At 41.0% G+C, this 27,927-nt stretch overlaps 1 long non-coding RNA gene across 1 annotated transcript; it reads right to left on the bottom strand.

Moving 5' to 3' along the window:
* Positions 1–192: 192 nt before the first annotated feature.
* On the bottom strand, positions 193–27,839 carry LOC139783241 (uncharacterized). The gene is made up of 4 exons (XR_011721179.1): positions 27,604–27,839; positions 25,984–26,152; positions 400–620; positions 193–284 (listed from the first exon to the last, which is right to left on the bottom strand). It is a non-coding gene; the product is annotated as an uncharacterized lncRNA (long non-coding RNA).
* Positions 27,840–27,927: the final 88 nt, after the last annotated feature.

Genomic DNA, 27,927 nt, shown 5'->3' with positions numbered 1-27,927 from the left:
AAATAAAGATTTATAATATAGAAAAGCATATAATCTAAACTGTAGCGAGTTTCACAACAATAAACTTCTGAATAAGACAGATATCTATTTAATATCTCAACTCGGTTATTGAATGATACGTTATAGAAAATTAATATAAGATAAATAGTATTGTAGCTACACAAAAGAACGTGAAAAGTATATTTCTACTGAGCTCAGTATCTCTAAAGAATGTAATGTGCACACAGAAATTGTATCCGGATTAATCGTCGAGGACGAATCCTCGCTTAGTGAATTCGAGATCTCTGAAACCAATGATCGAATAATTAATAGCCAGTAAGGCCTCTCTATGACGTTAGACGGTAATCTAACGCCCACTCTCAAATGATCAAGAGTTTACAAGAGATCGAATGCAATTACCTGTAGGTATGCCATTGAAGAATTCCTCTGAGTGATGGTCGCTTCGACCAAGCTCTAAAGAGCGTTCTCGTCCTTAGCAATGATGGTCGCTTCAACCAAGCCTGACAGGGCTTTCTAGAACGTCCAATGGCGGTGTCGTTTCTTCTGGCAACTACGTCGTAGCAATGGCGACGATTCCCTCTGATTAATATAGCTCGGCTCGTTTCCACGATGTAGATCAGCTACGCCGGGATCGTTCGTCCGAAATTAATATTCTCGATTAAACTCTAACTAAGGTAACTCAAAACTGTTACAGTAAAGAATTTCGACAACTCGACTCGTGTAATAGGAAGAAAACGCATCGATCGGACACGATACGCCACGCAGGACGAGCAACACACGAATGCTCGCAGAGCCGCAAGCACGCACGCACCAACATGCACGCGCACGCGCCGTTACTCTCTCTCGAACCCTCTGTATCCGGGTCGCAACGCGGTCTGCGCCGCGCGCGCAGTAATACATAATTCTTGCATCGAAAGTAGTAGCAGTAGCCAACACTACCGCCATCCGTATTAGTTAAGTAGAACTACAATTCACACCGACGATTTCCGCGTCGACGAATACACAATCTCTCCAGTTTTCTACTTTATCTTTTAACAGACACATTGTTCGAGCTTGAATAAGAAAAGCATAGTCGAAGGTTTTATGTACAGACAAGCATTGCATGATGTCAATTTTACAACACTCGCATCGCGCATTTTTTTTACGAATTCTATAACTACATCCTGAATTGATAGCGGAGAACCGATAGTTGACCCCAAAAGTTGTTCAATATCCATATGCCTTTGCTGAGCGCCGTCCACGTTACATGGGGTAACACTATCCGATTTCCTCGATTATCACCAAGAAGTAATTCAACAAAGGATGTAGGTCCTACGCTGATTCCCACATCCAAATATTTGTAAGCTGTAGATGACAAGGCAAATCTTCTTTGCAAGATACGTGGCGTATAACGAAAGATGGACAAACATGTAAATCTGCTGTAGCACTTACAGCATTTACAGCACTTACAGATGACGACAACGTGAGACATTGCGCATGGATCAAGAACCTATCCCGCCTCGTGAGCTCGCAAGTGAACAAGAATAAGAACAAAAAATACTTTTGCGATCGGTAAGTATACATCCTGATAAAAATAAACGTAATTATTTACAATAGGGCCTTTTCCGAATTTTGATATTTTCTTGCGGCTCTCTTGGTAAAAACCTTTGTTGTGACTCTGAGAGTGATAATCAATTGGGGGAGCCCGAAAAATATGTACCCTACCTATTTTTTAGTCTATTTTTTTTTTAAGTAGGGAAGACCGGGGCGAAGTCGGCCCTTTTTTTCGGTGCCGATTTTTAACAACAAAATAAATCATTTTAGTGAAATATAGTATACCATTGTAAAGAGTGAACCTTTGGCTACAAAATTTATATAGGCATTTTTGGTCTATGTCGCTTTGTTCAACCGGTATAGAGTAAAAACGACAAAGGTGCAAAAATCGAAAAGTCAAAAGTCCCGGGGCAGAGTCGTGTCTTCATTCTTGGACTGGATTTTAAGTAAAGATACATAATTTTGATCATAAAAAATAATAGAATACACTTTATTCATTGTTTTTTAGTTTAAAAAATGGAAAGCGGACAATAATTTCAAGAAAATCAATTTTCTTTTTCGCTAACAGTTAAAGCATGTAAAGACAGAGTCTGACGAGCGCACGCACTCGTTGTGTGCCTTACGCCTGCACGAAATGCACTGTTTTTCATCGGCTCTGTTTTCTATTATCTCCGAGCATACGCAGCACATATTATTTAGCTTTCTTGACTTCGTTTTGGCTTGGAAACTGCACTGGATTCATGTTCAGCATGCATTACTCTTTAGAATTACTTACTTTGAGATTCGGAGAGACAATAATACTTAAGATATTACAAACTTTCGACGCGGAAGAGATTTTACTTTTGACCTGCGAAAACACGTTTGCTTTGATAAGAATCACAACATGGCACGTAACCTTAATAAACTCCGTTGGTCACGTGGGCACCATAAACCGCGCTTACAGTATTAATGGCGAGTTCACACAACATACAGATTTCGAGATAATTGCAAAGACGACTTTGCCCCGGGGCCGACTTCGCCCCGGTCTCCCCTATTCAATTTTCCACGCAAACGTTTAATTTTCTTTGGTATTTATGCATAAAAGGGGCCTTCTCTCCGATTTGGTTTATTTTTAAATATGTTGTTGGGGGAGTCTTCCCGAGTCATTTCATATATATACATATATATATATGTGACATTCCACGTCAAGTGGCCCCTCCCTCTGTCCAAAAATTGAAGCGACTTTAAATATTGAGTTTGGGCTTAAAATGTTCGTATAAGCGAGGGCTTTTGAAATTTGAGTGGCCTTTTTGACAAACTCCATAACCCCATGACCCCATAAGCAAAATAACCCAAAAACCTGATGAAGTGATCTTACAATATGATTTATACGACTTGTCTCATCTCAATAATCGCTTTAATTTAGCTGTTTGGCCCTAAAACCCTCATAAACTATTAACCCCATGACCTCTTGATCTTATAACCCTCAAAACCCCATAACCCCATAATTATATATATAGCCCCATAAGCTTCTAAACCCCTATAATCAAAACCATCGCACTTTGATTATTATCTTTCTATACCTCCGTAATCCTGTAATCCCATAACCCCTTGACCGTAAAACACCAAAACCCCATAACCCCATTCTAGAATATGCCCAATTACAAATTTGAATACGCATCATGTCTTACCTGCACAATGTCACGACTCATTCCAAAAACTGCATTACCATGTCGTCAGTATCCAAAAACTCCATAAAAATCATAACTTAATGAGTCTGACCTTGTAATCCATTCAAAATTAGTGTTTTCTCAAAATTTGTACTGGTTTTAGCGTTACCCATCCTGACCACGTGGAGGTACCAGTCATCCCAGTACAAATTTTATGAGGGTTTTAGGGCCAAACAGCTAAATTAAAGCGATTATTGAGATGAGACAAGTCGTATAAATCATATTGTAAGATCACTTCATCAGGTTTTTGGGTTATTTTGCTTATGGGGTCATGGGGTTATGGAGTTTGTCAAAAAGGCCACTCAAATTTCGAAAGCCCTCGCTTATACAAACATTTTAAGCCCAAACTCAATATTTAAAGTCGCTTCAATTTTTGGACAGAGGGAGGGGCCACTTGACGTGGAATGTCACATATATATATATGTATATATATATATATATATATATATATATATATATATAAGGGTCGGATTCAAATAACTTCGGAGATATTGTATATGCATACACACACACACGTACACGCGCGGGGGGGGGGGTGCAAGGGGGGCCTTCGGCTCCCCCTCCCGCACCCACTCCCGCCGGTAGACAGCGTGGACCTCGCTTTACAACTTAAAGTACGTGCTAAAGGCTGCGGTCCGATTCACGCTTACAGCGTTGTAAAGAGCGATGTTTTCAGCGTGTGTGTGTGTGTGTGTGTGTGTGTGTGTGTGTGTGTGTGTGTGTGTGTGTTCCGGCATTTCGGAAAAAATAGGTATAAAAATAGGTAAAAAAAAATTAGTAAAAAAATAGGTAGGATACATATTTTTCGGGCTCCCCCGATTGATTATGTCGGAGTCACAACAAAGGTTTTGTGTGTGTGTGTGTGTGTTCCGGCATGTCGGAAAAAATAGGTATAAAAATAGGTAAAAAAAATTAGTAAAAAAAATAGGTAGGGTACATATTTTTCGGGCTCCCCCGATTGATTATGTCGGAGTCACAACAAAGGTTTTTACCAAGAGAGCCGCAAGTGTGCGCGAGCGCGGCAGGGATTTCAGCGAAAGGGCGGGAAATGAGTCTAAGCGGAATTACTGTCAAAGAATTTGTGTATGTATTTACAGAGTCTTCAAATTGCGGCTTTCTACAAACTATTTACAAGGTTTCGATTTATCGAGCCCGCGAGCCACGGGGCGACCACTCGAGTCCGCGAACAATAGGATCGCGCGAAAATGCGTAGGCTAATGCGAGCCGCGAAAGCCTTTATGTTTCGTGCGCTAATTCTGATACTCTATCAATCGCGAGACTTGGAAGCGAGTGCTTTCGTTTGCGAAATGTACGTTCGCCGAAATACTTTGGTCGAATGTACTGGTGTGCGGAGGTTCGGGGTTTCATCCCCACGGTTTCCGAATTTTCGCGAATCCTCCGGACTCCCGGTAACGAGTCGAAAATTCAGCTGAGCCAATCAGCTATCGACACTCCGAGAAATTCGTATTCGACGAATGTCACTGATCTCGTGGTCGGCGGCTGATCAGCTGTTTTGAAACACCGCTCGCTCGCTTTGACCCGGGTGTATGCCTCACGCACCGAGTCCCCGAGACAAAGGAGCGAGGCGGTATAGGCAAAAACTGGGCTTTGTTTTTCTGTCCTTCTAGTTTACCAGGAAATATGTTGAGGTTCCTGCGAACGGATCTATTCTTAACGTTGAATTTAGGCAACTTTAAACCGAAAGGCAGAATTTGACAGAACTAAATTAAAAGAATGATTATTTTAATTCGCAGCATTGATTAACCGACGGTTTTAGGTTCGATCGCGAACAGCAAGAAAATATCAAAATTTGGAAAAGGCCCTATTGTAAATAATTACCAAAATAAAAATAATTCTTACGTGAAAGATATATAAAAAATTTTATTATTTACAGATGTTTGCACTATTTCTACACGAGCGAGAAATTGGAAGCCCACACCGTCGACTGTCGGGAGATGAACGACTGCGCAATCAAGTTACCAAGTGATAACGACAAGTGGCTGAGTTTGAAGAATTACAGCAGGAAGGAACGAGTTCCGTTTATCGTATACGCCGACCTGGAATGTACCCTGGAGAAGACGGAAGCGGTTCCGAAAACGTCCACGTATCAATATCACCGCGTATTTAGCATAGGGTACTACGTGCGCTGCTTGTACGATAACTCGTTATCAATGTATCGGTTTCGTCGCGATAAGGATTGCTTCGCGTGGTTTGCCGAGGAGCTAAGACGTTTAGCACATGACGTAAAGACTATCTTATCCGCTAATGTATCCATGGCAGATTTCACGCGAGACGAGAGGGAAAAGTTTAACAGCGCAACGCACTGTCACGTGTGCGAAAAACCGTTCGAGCCAAACGACGTGCGAGTACGCGATCACTGTCATCTGACCGGTCATTACAGAGGTCCCGCGCATTCAAATTGCAACTTAAATTACAAAGATTCGCATTGCATTTCCATAGTTTTCCACAATTTATCAAGCTACGACGCGCATTTTACTATCACGGAAATAACTACAGCGTACGAAGGACATGTAGACTTACTTCCAATCACGAAAAAAAAAATATATTTTATTTACAAAAAAACGTTAAAAGCACCGAAGATAAAAATCAGAAAATTTGCGTCAAATTACGATTTATCGATTCATACAAATTTCTCAATAACAGTCTCAACAAATTGGCATCTTTTTGGGGTAAGGATAAACTGCGAATATTACAACGCGAATTTTGTAAATTATCCGCAAAAAATTTTAATTTGTTGACACGAAAAGGCGTATTTCCGTACAAGTACATTGACTGCATCGAAAAGTTAGAAGAGTCATGTTTACCACCGCGCGATTTGTTTTACAGTTCGTTGACAGGTGACACCGTACCCGAGAGCGATTACGCGTACGCCGTCAACGTCTGGCAGCAATTCTCCATTCGAACGCTCGGTGACTACAGCGATTTATATCTCAAAACCGATGTCTTGCTGTTGGCCGATATCTTTGAAAATTTTCGCGATAGCTGCGTCGCGAGTTATGGACTCGATCCCGCGTATTGTTACACTCTACCGGGTTTTACGTGAGACGCTATGTTGAAGCATACGCGTGTCAATTTCGAACTGCTCACCGACATTGACATAGTCATGTTCATTGAACGTGGTATACGCGGCGGTTTGAGTTCAAACAGATACAATGTTCAAACAGATACGCGCGGGCCAACAAAAATACATGCAGTCGTACGATCCATCGAAACCGTTGTCGTACCTGATGTATTTTGATATAAACAACTTGTACGGCTGAGTAATGTGTCAACCATTGTCCTACGCAGATTTTCAATGGGTCGACGACGTGTTCAATTTTAATGTTATGGATGTCGCGTTAGATTCCTCGATAGGCTACATTCTCGAAGTCGACTTGGAGTACCCGTAATATCTTCACGACGCGCACACTGACCTACCGTTCTGTCCGACGCGCGATAAACCACCCGGTAAACGGCAGAACAAGCTCCTCGCAACATTATACGATAAGAAGCGTTATGTCATACATTATCGCAACCTGCAGCAGTGTACTCGCCACGGTCTCCGTATAGCAAAGATTCACCGCGTATTGCAATTCGCGCAATCTCCATAGCTTTGCGATTATATAGAACTCAATACGAAATTTAGACCATTGGCCAAGAATGATTTCGAGAAAAATTTATACAAATTGATGAACAACGCTGTATTTGGCAAAACCATGGAAAATGTGCGCAATCACATTAACGTGCGACTCCTGACTCATTGGGAGGGTAGATACGGCGCGGAGGCAATGACCGCGAAATCAAATTTTCACAGTCAAAGCGTCTTTTTGGAGAATCTGGTCGCAATAGAAATGCGAAAACTCGAGGTAAAGTTCAACAAATAAATCTACGTGGTTATGTGCATCCTTGATATATCCAAAAGACATGTTTGTACGAATTTCATCACGAGTACATATCACCGTTGTATCGCGCGACAAGTGTAAAGTTACGTACACCGATACAGACAGTCTTATTTATCACATCGAGTGCGACGACGTGTACGATACCATGAAGCGCGACATTAATAGATTCGACACTAGCGATTACACGGTCGATAATGCGTACGATATCCCACTCGCCAATAAAAAAGTACCGGGCTTAATGAAAGACGAAAACAACGGTGCGATAATGACCGAATTCATCGGGCTTAGAGCAAAGATGTACGCCTTGCGAGTCGACGGTAAGAAAAATACGAAAAAGGTCAAAGGTGTCAAAAGTAACGTCGTAGCCAGGTCGATAACGTTCGACGATTACACGCGGTGTCTGCGAGACGAAATTGAAATGACGCCACAGCAGGCTTGCATAAGGTCCAAACTACACCAGGTGTACACCGTGTCCGAAACGAAAATCGCTCTAAGTCCGTACGACGATAAGCGATACATTATACCCGATTCTACTGAGACGCTGCCATAGGGACATTATAAAATACCATTGTAAATATATATATTGTAAATAAGATTACATTTGGTTATTTTGAAAATAAATGGCTCATTTGTATGTATAATATGTTTTTTATATTGTAATAAATTTTTACACTATATTATCCTTGTGTATCCATGTATTGTGTGAATTATTAAATCCTAACCACTTTACATAAACCTCATCCCCCCCTTTTGCGCAAAACTTTTTCGACGAGATACACGTCGGGATTAGCAACGCAATGCAACTCGTATTCGTAGAATCCGCCGGCGACAGGTTTTCCGCAGGAATCTTCCAATACGTCACGGGATTAGTTTTCTGCACTTTGACGATTCTAAACACCTCCGTGGTCCAATTTGGAGTATATCCTTTCTCGAAGATGTCTTGAATTTACTCACGCGTACCGAGTCGCCCACTTTGAATCGCGCGGAAGCAGCGATCTTTGCATGGCTGTACAATGTTGTTAGGAGCCTGTCGGCGATCGCGGGGGTAACATCGATGGGTCGCATGCCGATAGTTCGATGCTTTCGCGCGTTGTAATCCGATACGAGACCCGGTAGCGAATCAATCCATTTGTAATTTCCATTGTGCGTAAACATTTTTCACATGTCGTTCTTGAGCGCGCGATTAAATCGCTCGACGACCGATGCCTTCATTACGGAATAGGTCGAATAGTGATTGATATTATATTTCTTCAAGAGTTTCTGCACGTTTGCGTTGTAAAATTCCTTCCCCTTGTCTGCAGATTTTTCGGACATCTTCCGTCGTCTCGAATTATTTTTGCAATCACCGTAGTAACCTCGTTTCCGCTCTTGGCTTTGAGCGGTACGGCCCATGCGTGCTTGCTCAGCACGTCGATAACGGTGAGTATGTAGTGGTAGCCTCTGTTGAATCGCGTGGACGCATCTCGACCACATCCGCCTGCCACAGGTCATCGTATCCGCGCACTATGACGCGTCTTCGCGGAAAGTTTCTTCTCGCCGGAGCGTGTAGTTCCTCTACCAGCCACCGTTTCTCAGCTGATTGCTTCTAACTGGCCATGACGCTGACGCGCAACTGACGCAGAGATCAGTGTACGTTCCGCCTTATCTATTCGCGATGATTCGCAATTACATCTTGAATCATGTTTTGAAGTTTGTTTAGGGTAATTTGCAGGTTATTCTGAAATGCGCCCATCTTTCTCTCGATTTCATCCTGTCGATCTTTCAAAATTTGCACGCTCTGCTGCACGTAGCGTTTGTTCGCGACATCGCCATCATCTACAGGCGACGCTACCCGTCGAATGTTGCGCGATTTTGCGTCAAAGTCAGTGGCGACCATGCAAAGAGCATTCACGCACGTAATTTCTGAATAATCCGCTCCATTGATAGTACGGTTCCGCACCGCCTCTTCCGAGCGATATACCAAACTTGTTAATCGGCATTCCGATGTTGATTGAATGACTCGCCGACGCGCGGTTTAATTTATAATAAGTCCAGCCTCGCGAAGTTCCTCGATAATCTACAGGATCTCGTTGTCGTGACCCGCTAGGTGCGAAGCTTCGAGCAATCGGAGACGATCTAGGCTGCGTTCGGAAATGCTACCCTGAAGGAAGACTCGGGTGAATAGTGGTGGGGGCAGGGTGCACCCCGGATGTAAGTAGTTTCCGAACGGTAAATAAGTAATAAGACATGGCGGATGAAAGGCAATCCCGAGAAAATATTATTGTATCCTGCGCCATGACTACTGGACAAAAATCGATAAGTCCCTGTCTACAATAGGTGTTTTAAGCCCTAAGCCTTAAGAAATTGTTCAATCACAGTTGAATTTGAGGAGAATAATTGACTGTGATTGGTCAATTTCTTAGGGCTTAGGGTTTAAAACACCTATTGTAGACTGGGACTAATCACACAGGATAGCTTTAGATAGTTTATATCCAGATAGTAATGACACAGTATAATATCTACTTATGCTGTGGTAATGATGAGCCGTTGAGTGTTTCTACAGCTTCTACTTCCTTTTAGTAAAATTAGTGGCGCAATTACCAAATAACGATGAAATAATATATTTTTTTATTTAAAATTATTAGTTATTACTTTACAAAAGGAGTGTAAAATATATCGATCGCTTAAGCAACTGTTAAAATATACCTACATAAGATGAATTATTAATTAATATGAATAATAGAAAAACATAATCGTAATAGCGTCAAGATATTATTAAACGTAGATAAAATCTGATAATAAATTAGCGGTAGGTAATAGAATATAATTAACCTTACTTAAATCCAACTAATCAGAGTTATTATAGGTTAACAGTTCGACCAATTTAGCAAATCGCAACGCAAACCCGGCAAAACATTTTTTATATAAAAATATATTTAAATATATATAATCATATAATATTAGAGGAAAGTCCCCTATTATGAGACACCACATCTATTTTGTGTGATTATCGGAAGTCTATGGGCAGAATTGAAAAAGGTAGTAGGTCATTTTGAAGGGAATTTAATAAGCTTTAAGATGCTGAAATGTAAAATTTAATTTAAATATTAATTTTTCTGAAAATTAGAAAAATGTAAAAAATGAGCTTCATGCAAAATCGAAAAAGTGTCCTTTTAATATGAGATACCCCGAGAAATCGCTAATAAAGTGCAAAATACATCGGTATGGCAATTAGAAAACTTCATTTAATGTCTCTGAAATACAAATGTAATAGAGAAGTTTATTTGCAATAATCGCAAACCCACTTATGCTCAATATTTCCAGCGCAGCCAGTGTGCGCCCAGCATGAGCATGCGATCACTATCAGCACACTTTTGTAAGTTCGTATGAACCTTCCCTTAACTTTAACATAGTATTTTCCCTCTTTTTATTACTGTACAATAACCTTCATACTCTAGCAATGATCGTCACCCTGAATATCTCATATTACGGATCCCACGCCTTGCGGATTCGCGATCACCAAATCTATCCTCTACAATTAAGCAACTCAACATATCCTGTATTTTCCTATTAATACGACCTTACTCTATCGCTGCATACAGAACTCATTGTCAAATATTTATTTATTATATAATAAACAAGGTTCGAAGTCTCACCTTTATGGGACTTGACAACATCCAAATTCACAATTTCGATATTTGTAACGAGTGCATGCACGATCGAACAATGAATTTTCTTCTAAATAAAGGTTTTACACCAAGGGCAATAAGTTCATGGTGGAACCAACAAATAGAACCTATTAGTTTAGCAGAAAGCCCGTTATCGCATATTAGGAGCTTATCTCATAATAGGGGACTTTCCTCTAAATAAAATATTATATAAAATATGTCCATATATGTCCACACTATGTTTTTTTCTCTTGTATAATCTCTGTTCGTATGTACAAGAAAAATAATAAGAAAAAGAATTAGAAAATAATTAAAAGAATAATTTTTGCATTGTTTTTTTATAACAAAAAATAAAGTCTAAGAAATTGTGAAAAATTTGCTCATATAATCATATATAATCATATTTTATATACAATTATTACATTTATATATGATTATATATAGGCAAATAAATAAACAATGCAAAAACAAAAAAAACAATGCAAAAATTATCTTTTTAATTCTTTTCTAATTCTCTTTCTTTTTATTTTTCTTGTACATATGAACAGAGATTATACATAAAAAAACATACATGGACATATATCGACATATTTTATATAATATTTTACATAATATCATATAATTATACATATTTAAATGTTTTGATATAAAAAATTTTTTACCGAGAATAGATAATGGAGCTACGAATTCAAGTATTTAACGCACAATACGCGATATTCGCCAGCCTCGCTTCGAAGAGAAAAGATACGTAATACTTGGTGTATTGTATACGAAGTACTGGACACAGAGGAGAGATATACTAGAACCGACTGGAAATGTTTGGAATGTATTCCGATCGAAATTCAATTATTTCCTAGATTTCTATTGTTTTTTAGGGAAAACGGAATAATTTCAATTGGAATCCATTCGAAACAGTTCCATAGAAGAAGAAACTCCATTTCTACAGTTTGAAAAATGCCGCCAAATGTAATAAGTTACCCGCATTCACCCTAAAATTTCAGGGTGGAAAATTTTCCTCCTGAGGTGCACCCGGGTAAAGTTTCCGAACGACTTCATCTCTGTCACACTGGTACAACCCGAACGTTTTCGAACAGCGTGAGCCTCGGCGGGTACACCCGGGTGAAGTTTCCGAACGCAGCCCTACAAGCTCGTTGGGGTCATCCCAATGAACGTAGTCGATCTTGTTGTCGTTTAATGTCATGGCACGTGGTATACCTTTTCCAGCTTTTTTACCCGAAATCAACGATGCGATTATATGTCTACTTGTATCCCCTGTTGCCATTTAATTGAATGTGCGCATTATGATTGCGTTTATGCGTGTTCATCATCAACAGAATGCTCTTGTACTTTTGCATGTCCTCCTCCGTGTAGATGACGTCATCGGGGATTCTCTTACAGATCAACTAGTAAAAACCGGGTGTGCCGGCGTATCGTACGCCATTGATAATTATGTTATCAGCGTTGTCCACGTCAAAACGTTTATTACCGAGCATCATTCCATCGTTGCTGAAATAAACGCCGTACACGGTGTCTATACCGCTTTCTTGATCGCCGCTCAGAACAGCCCCGACGTACTTTTGGCTCAATGGACCCAAGTGATCTCGCAACGTTTCTCGACACTCAGATGTTTGCAACTGCTGTCGAACGGATGTCGCGAGCGAGTCATCCGTAGTTTCGAAAACATTCTCGTTTACGAGTGATTTGAGGAATGTAGGTTGTACGGTTTTCACTGTCGCGGACAGTGCAGAGGTTATCGATGGTACATCCAATGGAGCTTTCGATCGTTTCGATTTACGCGGTTGTAAAATTTTGGTTATTTCGCTCAAATTAGATGGCACAGTTATTGAACGTTTCAACGTAACCGGAGTTGAAGTTATTACAGAGTCGTTAAACGAGGCGTTTGGTCGTTTTCGTTTGAGCTTTTTGGCTCTTCATCTTCCCACGCCGTTCATTCTCAATCTTTGACATTTCAGATTCTTTGCCAACGGTGTTTTCGGCAATCTGTCTCTCTCCAACGCGATATCTTCCTACATTTTACCAGTTTTCAAGGCGTGATACTTTTCGCGAATCAAATCGCTCGTTTTCGCAATTTGATTTGCTATCCTCTCGCGCTCTCTAATCTTCTCGCTGCTGTCCATGTTGCGAGAACGTTGTTCAATCGACGTGTCGGTAACAACTAACCACATTACGGTATCGCAAAGTCGTTAAATCCTTTTCTGTATTGACCATTCGAAATCGCGCTGTCTTTGTCTATCACCACGATCTCGGTTCGTTGGTCGGCGGAACGGCGGGAGTCGCAAAGGCCGTGAACGATAACAAACCCGCGCGGCGTCAGCTGGAAGAGATGCAACGTCACAATCGCGCCATGGAAGGTCACGGACTTTATCTCGCTCTATACAAACGCGGACGGGGAGTCTCGAGAAAAAAAAACGTCGAAGAGACGCTAAAAATTCCCCAGGGCGTAACTACCAACATACAACTGCAACAACTAACAAAACGTATGCGCATTCCATATTTTAGAGGTATTTTTATGCGCGACTCGTTACTGATCGGCGATATACGTCGAAACGAGAGTGGCATCATGAATTTGGATAATGCTGAGGGACCGGGTACTCACTGGGTGGCGTACGCGAAGAGGGGAGATTGTGCCATATATTTTGACAGTTTTGGCAATCTTCGACCACTGAGAGAATTGGCGCAGTATCTAAAGAACAATGTGACGAAGATAGAGTATATCAGCGATACGATCATAGCAATTGCGGACAACTGTGTCTGCGCCTTCTACAGACGGTTGAAAATCAATTTAAAGACCGGCGTTGCGCTGTTTAAACTCAGTATTTATTCAAACATGTCACTGACATTTACGCTTACCGGCAAGAGCAGCATTCTCGCGGTAAGCTACTTTGCCGCCGTGGATTTCAGCGATGGCGATTACGAGCTCGGTCTGACAGATTTCGAAACCTATTACACGATACCGACTGTAAATTCTTCGAACAATAAATTCTACTTTGACGACGACAAGGAGATTACCGTTCCCGAAGGATCGTACGAACTACGTGATATAGACATGTATCTGAAACGCGCCGTTTTATGGAATCAATCCAATAATGTCTCGAGAAAGAAACATGTCGACGAAGATGGAGAGCACCCGTTGATTATTATTCGGGTTAATAACAATACGATGAAGAGCGAGATCAAGTGTGTTTATTGGATAAATTTCACCAAACCGAACAACATTGGATCGCTGCTGGAATTTTCAGCGAATCGCGTGCTGGAGTCGCGACAATGGCACGAATCGGATGTTCCGATAAATATCATCAACGTAAACATCATTCGCATAGAGTGCAACGTGACCGCGGGTGCATACAGCAACGACAAGTACTTGCACACGATACACGAATTTTCATCGAGTGTGCCACCAGGATATAAGATATTGGAAACGCCAGCACAGATCATTTACCTTCCGATCTTCGTACGGAGCATTTCGGACTTGACGCTTCGCGTCGTGGATCAGGACGGTCGATTGATTGATTTTCGCGGAGAGGAGATCACCGTTAGACTGCATGTACGAAGACGACAGCAGTAACGTGAGATGCTCGTACTGAACGAAGCTGAGCAGGTGCAACAGACGAGAAACAATATTAGAGAAACAATCCGATCGCCAAAGAAAAAACTCACTGCGTCGAACGTTGAATTTTTGAAATTATTGGGTTTCGTTGTACGAAATGGCTAATATCTTGAACATTGGAGGTGAACCGATCTTTCAGATATGACAATTTTTCGCGCAGTTATGCTTATTTGAAGTTGGGCAAATTTTTGACGTAAATTTTTGTTGCGATAATTTTGTTGCCCAGTGTATATGCGTTTCAAATCATGTGCGCGTTAGAGGCCGCAAGCGGAATATTCCCGCGGCGCTCAGATCAGGATCGCGATATTGCGGTAAAGACTAAGTCCCGAATTTTGGCTAGCCCCCTTCTCCCGAGACGACTCCGGCGGGGAGAACACTGAAACGCGGTAGACGGTCCTTCTCGTAACGGATTCGTTATCCGAGTGTGTACCGAGAAGGACACGGGTGGAAATATATAGTTCAGATACATTCACACGTTCCTTTCTTTCACCTCGGGCATCTTCAGTTCTCTACTAGGACACAACAAAAGTATTTGCGATACATAATTATGTAGATTAAAGAATATGTTGAGGATTGTATGAGGATGTCTGGGACATCCTTGTCAGAAGGGTCGACGGTTCACCGGGACACTCTAATAAAGCACTCGCGAGTTATAATTTAATGTCAGTATATTTTCGATTTACATAGTTCTATGTACACAAGGACGCTGATTTTAATATGATTGCTCCGACGGACCAGAGACCCGTGCACGCCGTGCACGTAAATGATCGGGCACGAGGGCGGAGCGTGACGGAATAAACGTCGATCGGAGCAACTAGATCAGGAATTAACGCACGCAATGAAACGGATATGTTGAAGCGGAAATCTTGAGACGCGAGTACCGAGAAAGTCGAACGGAAATCTTAAACGCGAGAACAGAGCGGAGATCTTGAGCGCGCTGTAGCGTAGACGCTCGATGCGTCGCTGAGAACAAGCGTTGAGACCTTCGAAAAGAGCTACTCCACTCGCGCCCAGCTCGCTCCCAATAATACGGGAGGCCGGTTTCTGGCGATTAACATAAATCACGCCTGCACTTCGTGGTCAAAACGTATTAAGTATTAAATTCTGCGTGTTTATTTTTATTAATATGTAGCTTTAAGTTTGCGACAGAGCATTGATGGAAAAGCGCCATAATGTGTTTCCATGCGGGCGCGATTGTATGCGTGTAGCACATCTATTGTTTTTCGCTCGGTGCTCCCCCCCCCGCGCGTACTTCCCGAGTTCCCGCTCATACTTCCGCCGTCTCTTACACGTATCGCCACGTATTTTATAGACAATACACCGTTTATAAGTCTCAGTTCTTTTGCTATTATTATCTCTTTTGCTGTAATAAAAGTGATCAATACGGTCAACAGTCCTCTAGTTATTCCTTCGCTGTGTACAAGTACATACTCCTAAAATTCCCGGGAAAGATAATCTCAATAGGTTATGGGCCCAGGCCACGCGGTATAAGCGAAGAGAGAAAGTACGCGTCGTGAAATCTTTTCATCGTACTACAAAGACAATAGCGAAAATGAGTGCATCCATCGATCTCAAGAATGTGGCCAAATTTGATGGCACGAATTTCCAAGCATGGAAATTCCAGATGAGAGCAATCTTCATAGCGAACGACATTCTAACCATCGTGGATGGATCTGAGATGAAGCCGGAAGAACAAGCACAAAAGAAAGCATGGATTCAGCGGGACGCCAGGGCCATGTTTATACTCTCCTCTTCAATGGACACCTCGCAGTTAGATTATCTCATCACATGTGAATCATCGGCAGAAATGTGGCAAAAATTACGTTCTATTCATGAACAGCAAAGTGAGTCTAATAAATTAATTCTAATGACTAAATTCCATGAATATAGAATGGCCACAGGCGACTCGATTACGCAGCACATTGCGAAGGTTGAGAACATGGCACGGCAATTAAAGGACCTAGGAGAAACGGTTTCCGATGTCACCATAATGGCGAAGATTCTTGGCAGCCTGCCGTCAAAATTTAACGCACTAGTTACAGCGTGGGACAGTGTGGACGCGGACAAACAGACATTGCAAGGTTTAACGTCGCGACTCATTAAAGAAGAGAACAGGATGACTGCAACTGATGAATCAACCAGTGCACTAGCAGTGGCGAACAAGAGTAAGTCACACACCGCATCGAACGTCTCACACAAGCCTGCTCAACATAATCGACAGTCCGTGGAGTGTTTTTACTGCCACAAAAAAGGACACATGGCAAAGAACTGTCGAAAGAAGGAAAGAGACCAGAAGCAGAAGCAGACGCAGAAATCGCAGAAGGATGAAACGTCGGCAAACGTAAGTGCCTTTATTGTCATGGGAAATTCTGCAAACGTAACTAACCTAAACGAGAACTTTGCATGGTATTCGGATAGTGGGGCATCGAGACACATGACCTTCCAAAGAGAATTTTTTCAAAATTTTGTTGAAAGCGGCAACGAAAATGTATCTCTCGGAGACGGAGCTCCATGTAAAATCAAAGGTCATGGAACAATACATATCAAACTGAATATCAATGGAACCTGGTCTGATGGAAAGCTTGAAGATGTGTTATATGTACCCTCACTCAATAAAAATCTGTTTTCAGTGGGAGCATGTCTAAAAAAGGGTTACACTGTCGTCTTCGAACGTGATGCCGTTAGAATAAGCTCAAATGGCGTTCTCAAGGCTGCTGGAATAAGAAGAGATAATAATTTATTCCAGATGTTGTTTCGTACTGTTTTAAGGAATGAAAATTGTGTAGCCACCGTCCCTGATCTACAGATATGGCACGAGCGTCTCGGACACGTGAGCTGCAAAACCTTGCGTGAGATGAACAAGCAAGGATTGTTGCAACTAGGTAACATGCCTGAGAATGTTGATTTTTTCTGCGAAGCCTGCCATTATGGCAAACAACACAGACACCCGTTCAAAAAATGCATTCCACCAAGAAACATGTAACCTGGCAAACTCATCCATTCTGATGTGGGCGGACCAATGTCAGCAGAGTCAGTTGGAGGATCCAGATTTTATGTCAATTGGATAGACGACACTTCGGGTTACAGACATCTATACTTCATGAGACATAAATCAGATGTCTTCGAAAAGTTCCAGGAGTTTTACGCCATGATACAGACCAAGTTTGGTCGATCGATAAAAATTCTAAGGATGGACAACGGCAAAGAATATATTAACAGTAACATGTTACGCTTTCTTGCAAAGAATGGAATACAACTAGAGACCACTGCACCACACACCCCAGAGCAAAACGGAAGATCGGAGAGGGACAACAGACCGTTGTTGAGTCTGCAAGATCGATGCTGCACGCGAAGAAACTTCCTACTCGGTTATGGGCAGAAGCCATGAATACAGCTGCATGCATCCTAAATCGGACACCGACATCTCGCACGAAAGGCACCACACCATACGAGGTCTGGACAGGCAAGAAACCCGACCTATCACATGCAAGGATATTTGGCTCCGAAGTTTTTGCACACATTCCGAAGGGACAAAGAACCAAATGGGACAAGAAATCAAGAAAGTTAATATTTGTCGGATATCAACGTGAATCTTCAAACTACCGGCTATATAATCCGCATACTGGTAAAATAACTGTGTCAAGGGATGTCGATTTCAATGAATCTCGAGACAAGAAAACTTCGTTGATGGATTGTGGAATATCACTCCTGCTAGAGAACTCACAGCAAAGAAAGCTGCAATCGAAGAATTGCCACTTGAAGAAGGATCGGAGAGAGGCAGCGACAACGGGAATCCGGAAGAAGAAATTCACCAAGGAAACGAAGCGCGAGGCCATCACCTAAGAGACAGAAACAGGATAAAAATGCCTGAGAGATACGAAGCTAATCTGGTGGAGTTAAGCGAACCGATGACCTATGAAGAAGCAGTCACAGGGGAGAATGCCGAACAATGGGGTAAAGCAATCAAGGAAGAGCTGCACGCACACGACAAGAATAAAACCTGGAGATTGACATCTCTACCGAGAGGTAAATCGACCATAGGATGCAAGTGGGTGTTCAAGATCAAGGGAACATCATCCGAGAACAACCTACGCTACAAGGCTAGATTGTGCGCAAAGGGATTTACGCAGAAACCTGGCATCGATTACAAGGAAATCTTTTCACCGGTGGTTCGATACGAATCAATACGAACTCTCTTGGCCATGGCAGCAGAACGAGACCTGGAGGTAGAGCAGTTTGATGTTAAAACTGCGTTTCTGCACGGCGATCTCGACGATCTATATGGACGCACCAGAAGGTATCAACGCAGACGAAGGTCAGGTATGCCGACTACTAAGATCATTGTATGGTCTTAAACAAGCCTCGAGAAAGTGGAACGATAAATTTCGCGATTTCTTAGAAACTTATAACTTTGTACAAAGCAGTGCGGATCCATGTATATATGTAGGGCGTTTTAAGAATGTTCTTGTTTTTCTAGCTCTATACGTTGATGACGGGTTGCTACTTGCCAAGTCAAGGGAGGCGCTCGATGAAGTGCTTGATGCACTTAGAAATTCTTTTGAAATCACTAAAGGAAGTCCGAGTTCATTCGCAGGTATGCAGATAGAGCGCGATCGAGAAAAAAAGGTGATCTGTATTCACCAACGTTGCTACATCGAGCGCATCCTTTCTCGGTTTGGTATGATTGATGCAAGACCTGTGTGTACGCCAGCAGACCCGCACTCTGTTGCCTCATTAAACAGCGGAAACGATAGCGATAGCTTAGTAGATTTTCCATATCGTGAAGCGATAGGATCCTTAATATTCCTCGTACAATTAACACGTCCAGATTTAACATATATTGGTAACTTCTTAAGCAGGTTTTTGTCATGTCCTTCAGACGAACATTGGCGTGCCGTAAGAAGGATATTCCGCTATTTGCGTGGCACGATGGACCTTGGAATCAAATACCAGGGATGTGACGCTGATAGGCTATTCGGACGCAGACTACGCGGGAGATACTGTAACCAGGCGATCTACTACCGGTTACATTTTCATGATCTCAGGAGAAGCCGTGTCATGGACGTCACAGCGCCAGAGCTTGGTTTCCTTAAGTACAACGGAAGCCGAATACGTTGCGGCTAGTGCAGCTAGTAGAGAATTAGTATGGCTGCGACGATTACTGAATGATATCGATTGTCGATGCGATCAACCAACACAGCTTGTGGATAGTCAAAGTGCAATAAAGTTAATAAAGAATCCAGAGTTCCATAAGAGAACTAAGCACATCGACATTCGATATCACTTCATAAGAGAAAGATACATCAGCGGTGATCTGACTGTGAAGTATGTTAATACAAACGAACAATGTGCTGACTTCTTGACCAAAGTTTTGTGTAGAGAAAGATTGAAAAGATTGTTAAGTATGATTGGAGTGTGTTCAAACGCAGAGTGATATAATTACCAAATACATTTAGTATATATATCTTTTTTTTAGGTTAAAGATAAAAGAAAACACTCGAATAGTGGGAGTATTAAGTATTAAGTTTATTTTTATTAATATGTAGCTTTAAGTTTACGACAGAGCATTGATGAAAAAGCGCCATAATGTGTTTCCATGCGGGCGCGATTGTATGCGTGTAGCACATCTATTGTTTTTCGCTCGGTGCTCCCCCCCGCGCGTACTTCCCGAGTTCCCGCTCATTCTTCCGCCGTCTCTTACACGTATCGCCACGTATTTTATATACACCGTTTATAAGTCTCAGTTCTTTTGCTATTATTATCTCTTTCGCTGTAATAAAAGTGATCAATACGGTCAACAGTCCTCTAGTTATTCCTTCGCTGTGTACAAGTACATACTCCTGAAATTCCCAGGAAAGATAATCTCAATAAAACGCAGACACGTTATGGCGCGAGAAATAGACTCGTTGCCTATCGTCTCGGATAGGTCTATATCAGAGGTCCGACGAGCTTGAACTGAGCTCGCAGGATCGTCGCATAACACGCAAAATGTCGAATTCGGAAGCGACGCCTATGCGGAAGCATGGCCCGCGCGTGATCCCATTGTCGGTGATGCGTGAACGCGTGATCGACTTACACGCTGTGGTCGTACGCAAATATCTCAATATAACTTAAATTCCGGAGTACCGGCGAATCCGGAACAGAACACTTTTGGATACTTAAATACAAGCTGCATTATTAGCCTTCTTTATTTTAAAAAAGGTTTTGTTTTTTAAAGTATTACAATTCTTATGGCATAGTTTAATACATACTTAATATATTTAAAAATTAATTTTTAGAGAAGGGCATGTAGTCCAATTAATGGGCGGGTGAATAAGAAAGAGAGAACGTGACCGAGAAGATGCGCGCGAGGGAGAGAGAGAACGCAATTAGATAGGCGAATGATGGAAATGGCAAGTGAGAGAGGATGCAAACATGAGGATAGGTAAGAAGGCGAATGGAGAGTGAGAGAGAAGATGCGGGCGGGAAAGAGAACGCGAGAAGGAACAGGAGCGAGAGAGAACATCCGCGAGCGGGAGAGAACGCGAACGAGAAGATGCGGGCGGAAGAGAGAACGCGAGGGGGAACAGGAGCGAGAGAGAGACCACGAGCGGGAGCGCGACGTGTGACGTCACGCGGACCCCCTTTCACCGCGGACCGTAGCGCGATACCCCCCTCTCCCCGCGGCGCCCAAAAACGCGGATCGTACTCCCCCTCTCTCCGCGGACCCCTTGCTCACCGGGCATGGCGTGCAAAAACCGTTTTTAGCCTTCTAAAATACAAAATGGCGGCTTGTCCCGATCCTCTTTTTAATAGATCTCCTCGGATTCTTGACTAGGGGCCCCATCTTTAATCATCAAAATTTCTTTACTACCCCCCCTCCCCCCAACAAATGTTTTTATTTATGTTTAAATTGACTGGCCTAATAATATAATACCCAAAAAGGAAAGCGATACCGCAATATTGTATTAAATAACGATTAAAGTTAAGAGACTTGATGTAAATTCGATGTAAATTATGTAAGACGAAAACTTATGTAAATCATTCGTTTTCTTTTTTTAAAGAGGGAGGAATGCCGTAGCCCAACCAGCTTTTGGGAACAAGAACATGTTTAATAATCAATACGTGATCAAAGTAAAAAAGAAAGATATTAATACAAGATGAGACAATTAAATTATTAAATTACTAAAGAGGAACGTGACGAGAAGAAAGCGAGTCACAGTTCTGTTCCCAAAATGCTGAGACAGCGGCAGAGTCGCGTGGAACAGATACGGAGCAGCGTACGTGCTCCGATCAGGGTCACTGCACTCCTTCCGCCTTAATGAAATGAATATATATGTATGTCAATAGCGACAGGATCAAGCAGATTGCTTCTGAGAGTAACCGCGCATCCTAATTAACGCGTATTGAATTAAGTTAACCTCTTGTAATAATGTGAGAGCAAATATATCCTCTTTTACTGTAAAGTACAGAGTGTCATTTATTAGAGCGTGGATCCTAATCCTTTGGGCGTCTACATCCCGACAAAGTCCCTCCTTCACGGCTACGGGCACAACAGAAGTCTATCCCATACCGTCCAGTGCTTACAGTACGAAACGAGGTCTATTATTGTACGAAAATTTCTATTCGGGATTGTGTCCGATCGGGACTGTGTTCGATGGGGACTGTGTCTAATAGAAAATGTGTCCGATATGGTATGTGTCTGATTGGTACTGTATTTGATCGAAAAATATTGTTGTGTCTGATTGGTAATGTGCGCAATCAAGACTCGTCTGCAATGCCTTTGACAGTGATTTTTATGTTAGTATCCTCATATGTTGAAATCTCCGTGCAGGATAAGTATGTCCATTAGGAACTCTGTCCAGGTTAAGCTGCACTTCCTTCCATTATGCGCCGGGTATAAATTAGAGGCCGACCAAGCCGACATACTCAGTATATATTCCGCTCTCGGCAAAGTAGGGTATTTAGCAGAATTTTTATTTCGCCGACGTCACAATCATTGTGAACGAATAGAAGTTTTTTTCAATATTATGGCAACTATGTATCCAATATCTGAATAATACTAACTGAAATATATAAACCTACTTAGTTTATTGTAATTCTTTATCACCCCCCTGCGGTCACATGGATTCGTGACGCGCTTTACAAGCTCGTTTAAGTACATGCGTGGGCGGGGGGGCTTCGCCCCCCTGCACCCCCCATTGTGTGAGTGAACCTAGGAGTGTGGGCGGGGAGGCTCCGCCCCCCCGCACCCCCCCGTGCACCTGGCGGTGTGGGTTGGGTTAATGGGTGGGCTCCTTTTCCACTGAGCATATCCGGTATAAAAATCTGTCGTGTCGAGAAGACACGCACTTCTCCGCCGGACCGCTAATGCAAAGAAGGATGTTCTCTTTTCTTTATATCTCAGGAGTGTTTTATTTCCGTCGAGCGTACTCGGCCAATGCCGAGTACGGCTCTGACCCGAGTACGGCTCTGACCACTAAAAAAAAGGGTGTTTTCCATCTTTACTGATTTGATTGCTATCGGGAGAAGGTATTTTCTCTTTCCTCCAAGTATAATTTAGCACCGTTCTGACCGCTACCGAAAAAGGGTATTCTTTTACTCTGATAAGTGTTTTCGATACTGCTCCGATCGTTCACGTAGAATAAATTTTTTTTATTTTTATTTAACTCCGTCTTATATTACAATCTGTCTTGTTGGAAGATATTCAGCAATACATGTGTCAGTAATAAAACAAGGGTGAGTGAAAGACTTGCAAGGAAGGTGCCCATTGACAACTCCTATAATGAACAAGGACTACTTAATTAAATCCTGAGGTATCTTTCTTTTTAGTCTACGTGGTGTTTTCATTAATGCTGTTGCTAGATTATTTGGATGTGCTTCTACACGTTTCAAGTAGCTCGGACTGGATCTCTTTATCTCGTCCTTGACTGTTGGGATGTGCAGATCACGGTGCAGGGTTTCGTTTGTGACATACCACGAAGCGTTAACTATAATTCTTAGCATCTTGGATTGGAACCTTTGAAGTATCTCCAAGTTAGAACCAGAGGCTGCGTCCCACAGTTGGATGCCATAAGTCCATATGGGTTTGAGGATGTATTTGTAAATTAACAATTTGCTGTCTATTGATAATTGTGATTTGCGACCTATAATCTAGTACAGGTTTCTGAGTTGGAGGCTCAGCTGCTTGCGTTTTGTAAATATATGTTTTTTCCAGTTTAATCTACGATCTAAGTGCATGCCCAGGTATTTGACTTCTTCAGCTTGAGTAAGTTTTTGTCCGTTCAGGAAGACAGGAGGGCATGTTTTATGACATGTGGTGAACGTGACGTGAGTGGATTTGGTTTTGTTCGCTTTTATTCTCCATGTTTTTAGCCATTTTTGGATAGCGTTGAGGCTTTCCTGAGTTCTCAGTGATACCAGAGTTGGTTCTCTATGTGCAGCCAAGAAGGCGGTTTCGTCAGCAAAGGTAGCGGTAGTAACTCCTTTGATTTTGGGAGAATAAAATCCAAACAAAAATATAAAATAATTGTGCATTGCAACATAAATGGTGTTGATTTTCATAAGAAGAATGTAATAAAGTAAGACTTCTGTATGTCACTCATATCCGATTTTGATCTACTTTTGCAGGTACATAGTATGCACTGAAAGAAATCAAATAGCACCAGTGACAACTTGCAGAAACGACTAGTTCCTTAAATATTCAAATTTGTATTATTTCACTACATTTTAGATTTTTTGACTGCATATGCGGAAGATTGACCTCTCTTCTCATGGAAAGTTAAAAACCCATGTAAAATCATACAATAGACCCCGCTTCGCAATGAAAACAAGAGACAGTGTGGGATGGACCTGGCCTCGCGTGGAAAATTACAAACTCCTGTGAAACCATACAATGATAGACCTCTTTTCGCCTTGTAAGCAGGGAAGAGTGTGGAGTAGACCTCGTTTTGCGTGGAAAGTTGAAAACTCGAACCGTACAGTAATAGACCACAATTCGCCCAATAAGCAGGGGTGGGGTGGACTTCGCTTCGGGTGGAAAGTTGAAAACCCGAAGCGTACAATGCTGTCCAGAGAACCAATCTTCCGCAGACCAAAAATCCGAAATCTAGCAGAATAATAAAAAAAATATATAAGGAACTAGTTGTTTCCGCAAGTTGTCACTAGTGCTATTTAACTTCTTTTAGTACGTACTATGTGTCTGCAAAAGTATCGGATCTGAATCGCATACAAAAGTTTAGCCTAAAATAATCTTTTTCCCAATTTGACTTATCGACTCGATTTACCTGCTCGATCGATAATAACGCGCGCGTGTTTCATCGGAAATATTGTCTCTCACCCATGCATATAGACAATGGTGCCAGAATGAGGTTACGGCTTCTCGACAACATAAGTGGTGAAGATACGCACTAACGCACACCCGTGTTTGTGAGGTGTCAGGCCACATTCCTATGTCTATGCGTTTGGCGCACACAAACACGGGCTCGTGCTTTGTGTGCGTATTTCCACCACTCATGCTGCCGAGAAGCCAGGGCGAGGAGACATTGTCATAGAGACTCTGGTGATATTGTCAACAATTTTTCTCAATGCAAGCGCTAGCGAGAAACCTTGCTTGCTAGCACTGCGTAGTGTCGAAAAAGTGAAAGAAACAACCCTAACAGCAAATGTATATTCTGAGAATGTTCAGAGGATATCTTACAGTATAAGATATTATAAGGATGTTTTCAGTATATTAAGTACATCCTTAGTATATTCTATAGATATACAGGATATTAATGCTGTTAGGGAACATTTTTTAGGGCGATGGTGACAATAAGGACGACGTATTTTAATGCGAATGTTTACATTTCAGACTTGCATCGCAATATTTCCGCTCATAGAACTCGTGAACGAAAAATAAAAACACTTTTCTCGTGTGAATCGAATCCAAGCTATCAATTAAGCCTACTCAGAACTTGATCAGTCAGCCGTTATTGAGTTTCGATAATCTAAGAGTCTCTCAACTCGACGATTCGCATAAAGATACAGAGTCTCGCCGTTTGTGTGTCGCCCACGCGTACACTTGGTGCGAGACATTACCGTGTCTCTTAATTAGCTTAGGAAATTCCCGCGTGTACAAAGTTGGAAAATTTGTGTTAAATATAATATAAATCACATGTCCAAAACGGCCCACTCAAATTTTTGTGTTAATTTAACATAATATGGATGTGTTAAATGGTAACATCGATACTATGTTAATATTTCAACAGAAAAAAGTTAATTTGCAAATAATTGACCGTGCGAGAAAGGTAGACTGTTACAAGTATAGATTGCGCATTCCAATCATGTGTTATATTCTATTTTAAAAAGAGAAAAGAAATTTTGGATTTGTATCACTTTTCCATTAGAAAGAGGAGACATGCCTTTAAAAAAGACTGCATTATTAGAAAAAATTTTGAGTGCACTAATTGTAAGTAAGTAAGTATATGCGCTAAATAATAAGAAACACAGAATCTATACTTGCACATGAAACTCTACTAATAATTATTAGTAGCGAAAAGGATAATTTAAATTTATGCAAAAATAAAGGCATATTTTACACATACCTGATTGTATAGAGCTTTCATTCGATTTGCCATATTGTTTTTTACTTCTTCTGCCGCTTGTTGGTATTAGTTCAAGAATTTATATTTGACACGCGTAGTTTATTAATAATTACTTAAGATTTCTATGATCTTTAGTCTGCCCGTAACTTCAACCGTAACTTCAACCAACCTGGTGAAATAAAAACAAATAAATAGGTAATTAACTAAAGACTCTCAATATTGAAATTAACAAGTAATAAGTAACAAATAACAAGTAAGAAAAAGTGGGCTTTGAAAATTAAATGCGGTTAGTTAATATTATGTAATATTTAATTAACAATTCAATACAAGGTAAAACTGCATAAAAGGTTATACCTCACAAATTTTATCGCCATTTAAATATGTTGTATGAGCGATGCTTTTAACATGAGCGTGAATCGGACCACAGACATACATGTAACGTTGCCAACGTCAAATATTCTTGCTTTTCTTTATCAAAGAATATAAATTTCTCTCAAACTGTACGGTCAATTTAGATGAAACTTTGTCAGAACAAACTTAAATGTTTACTTTGTAGTTATAACGATTTTTTAAATCTTTGTCTTATATGCAAATGTCTCAAATTAAGAGAAAATATCTACAGGATAAGGTTTTGGATATATTTGTAATGTCAAATTCTATACATTTAGAATTAAATATCTTCAAAACGGAACGATAAAAATCAATAAATTTTTTTTCTACATATTGTCTATTGTAATTAACTTTCGTATTATGTATTGTATATATCTATATTATAGACTTGTCTTACATTTCATCAAACGCACCAACCTCCTTAAGCGAGAAATTGCAAGTTAAAGTTTGAATAATTTGTCAAATCAAGCGCTACGATTTACGCGTCACACGCTTGGTAGTTCGGATAAGTGCGGGACCGCAGATTCCTCTACTTGTCCCTTGCCTGCGTACTTGTGGAGAGAGAGAGAGAGAGGGGGGGGTGAGAGGGAGAGGGAGAGGGAGGGAAGTGGGGAGGAGAGAGAGGGAAAGAGGGAGAGAGGGAGAGAGAGAGAGAGTTTGCTTTACTGAAAAAAAATAATCTAAATGTAACAAAAATTATTCTTTATATCACAGTTGACACATTTTAAGCAGTGTTCTTTTGGCTTCAAAGCAGTACACAAGTATTCAATCTTGAGATTTCGAGGCAATATCTTCCTTATTTACGGAAAATGCAGACGTGCACCTTATTTATGGGTACTTGATTTGAAAAATTATTCAAACGTCAACTTACAATGTCTCGCTTAATATTAAAAGTATCCAAAAACTAATCGGACTCTTCGATTCAGTTTTTTATGTAGAATATGCGATTTATTTTATTAGATACATCAATTGAACACTCTGTATATATGGAGGGGTAAAAGCCATAGTGGTGTAAGTCAAATTTTTCAAGATGTTGACTCGTGTGCATAAATGCAATCTATACAATATATAAATTGCATCTATGCACACGAGTCAATATCTTAAAAAATTTGACTTACAATACTATGACTTTTACCCCTCCATATACAGGATATCCCATTTTAATCTCATTTTCCACAAAATTTCTCCAAACTATTTATTGTTCGAAAAAATATTTTAAATAAAACTTACTCTGTTTCGAGGAGGACATCTTATTGTGGACACAAGTCTGGTCTAACAATGAGAAGGACGGAAGTGTCCCCTCCGATTTTGATGAGCTTTTAGTGTGTTGTTCTCCAGATAAAAATAAGGGATACGTATTTTTTTATACGTGCCCATACGCATGTTTAACGGGTGGAACACCCCTTTGAAAAAATCTGTTTTTCTCTTTCGGATCGAATATCTCCGAAATTATAAAAGACAGACAAATTTTCTGAAATGGAAATTAAATGGCTTGAAAAGTACTTCAAAACAATGACAAAAAATTTTTTTATTTTAAAAATACCCCCACCATTA

The sequence above is a fragment of the Temnothorax nylanderi genome, unplaced genomic scaffold (genome assembly GCF_030848795.1).
Source record: "Temnothorax nylanderi isolate EJ_2023f unplaced genomic scaffold, tnyl_v1.0 TNYL_tig0481_pilon, whole genome shotgun sequence".
NCBI classification, from domain to species: Eukaryota; Metazoa; Arthropoda; class Insecta; order Hymenoptera; family Formicidae; genus Temnothorax; species Temnothorax nylanderi.
The sequence above is the reverse complement of the archived record's forward strand: the minus strand, read 5'-3'. Positions and strand labels throughout refer to the sequence as shown.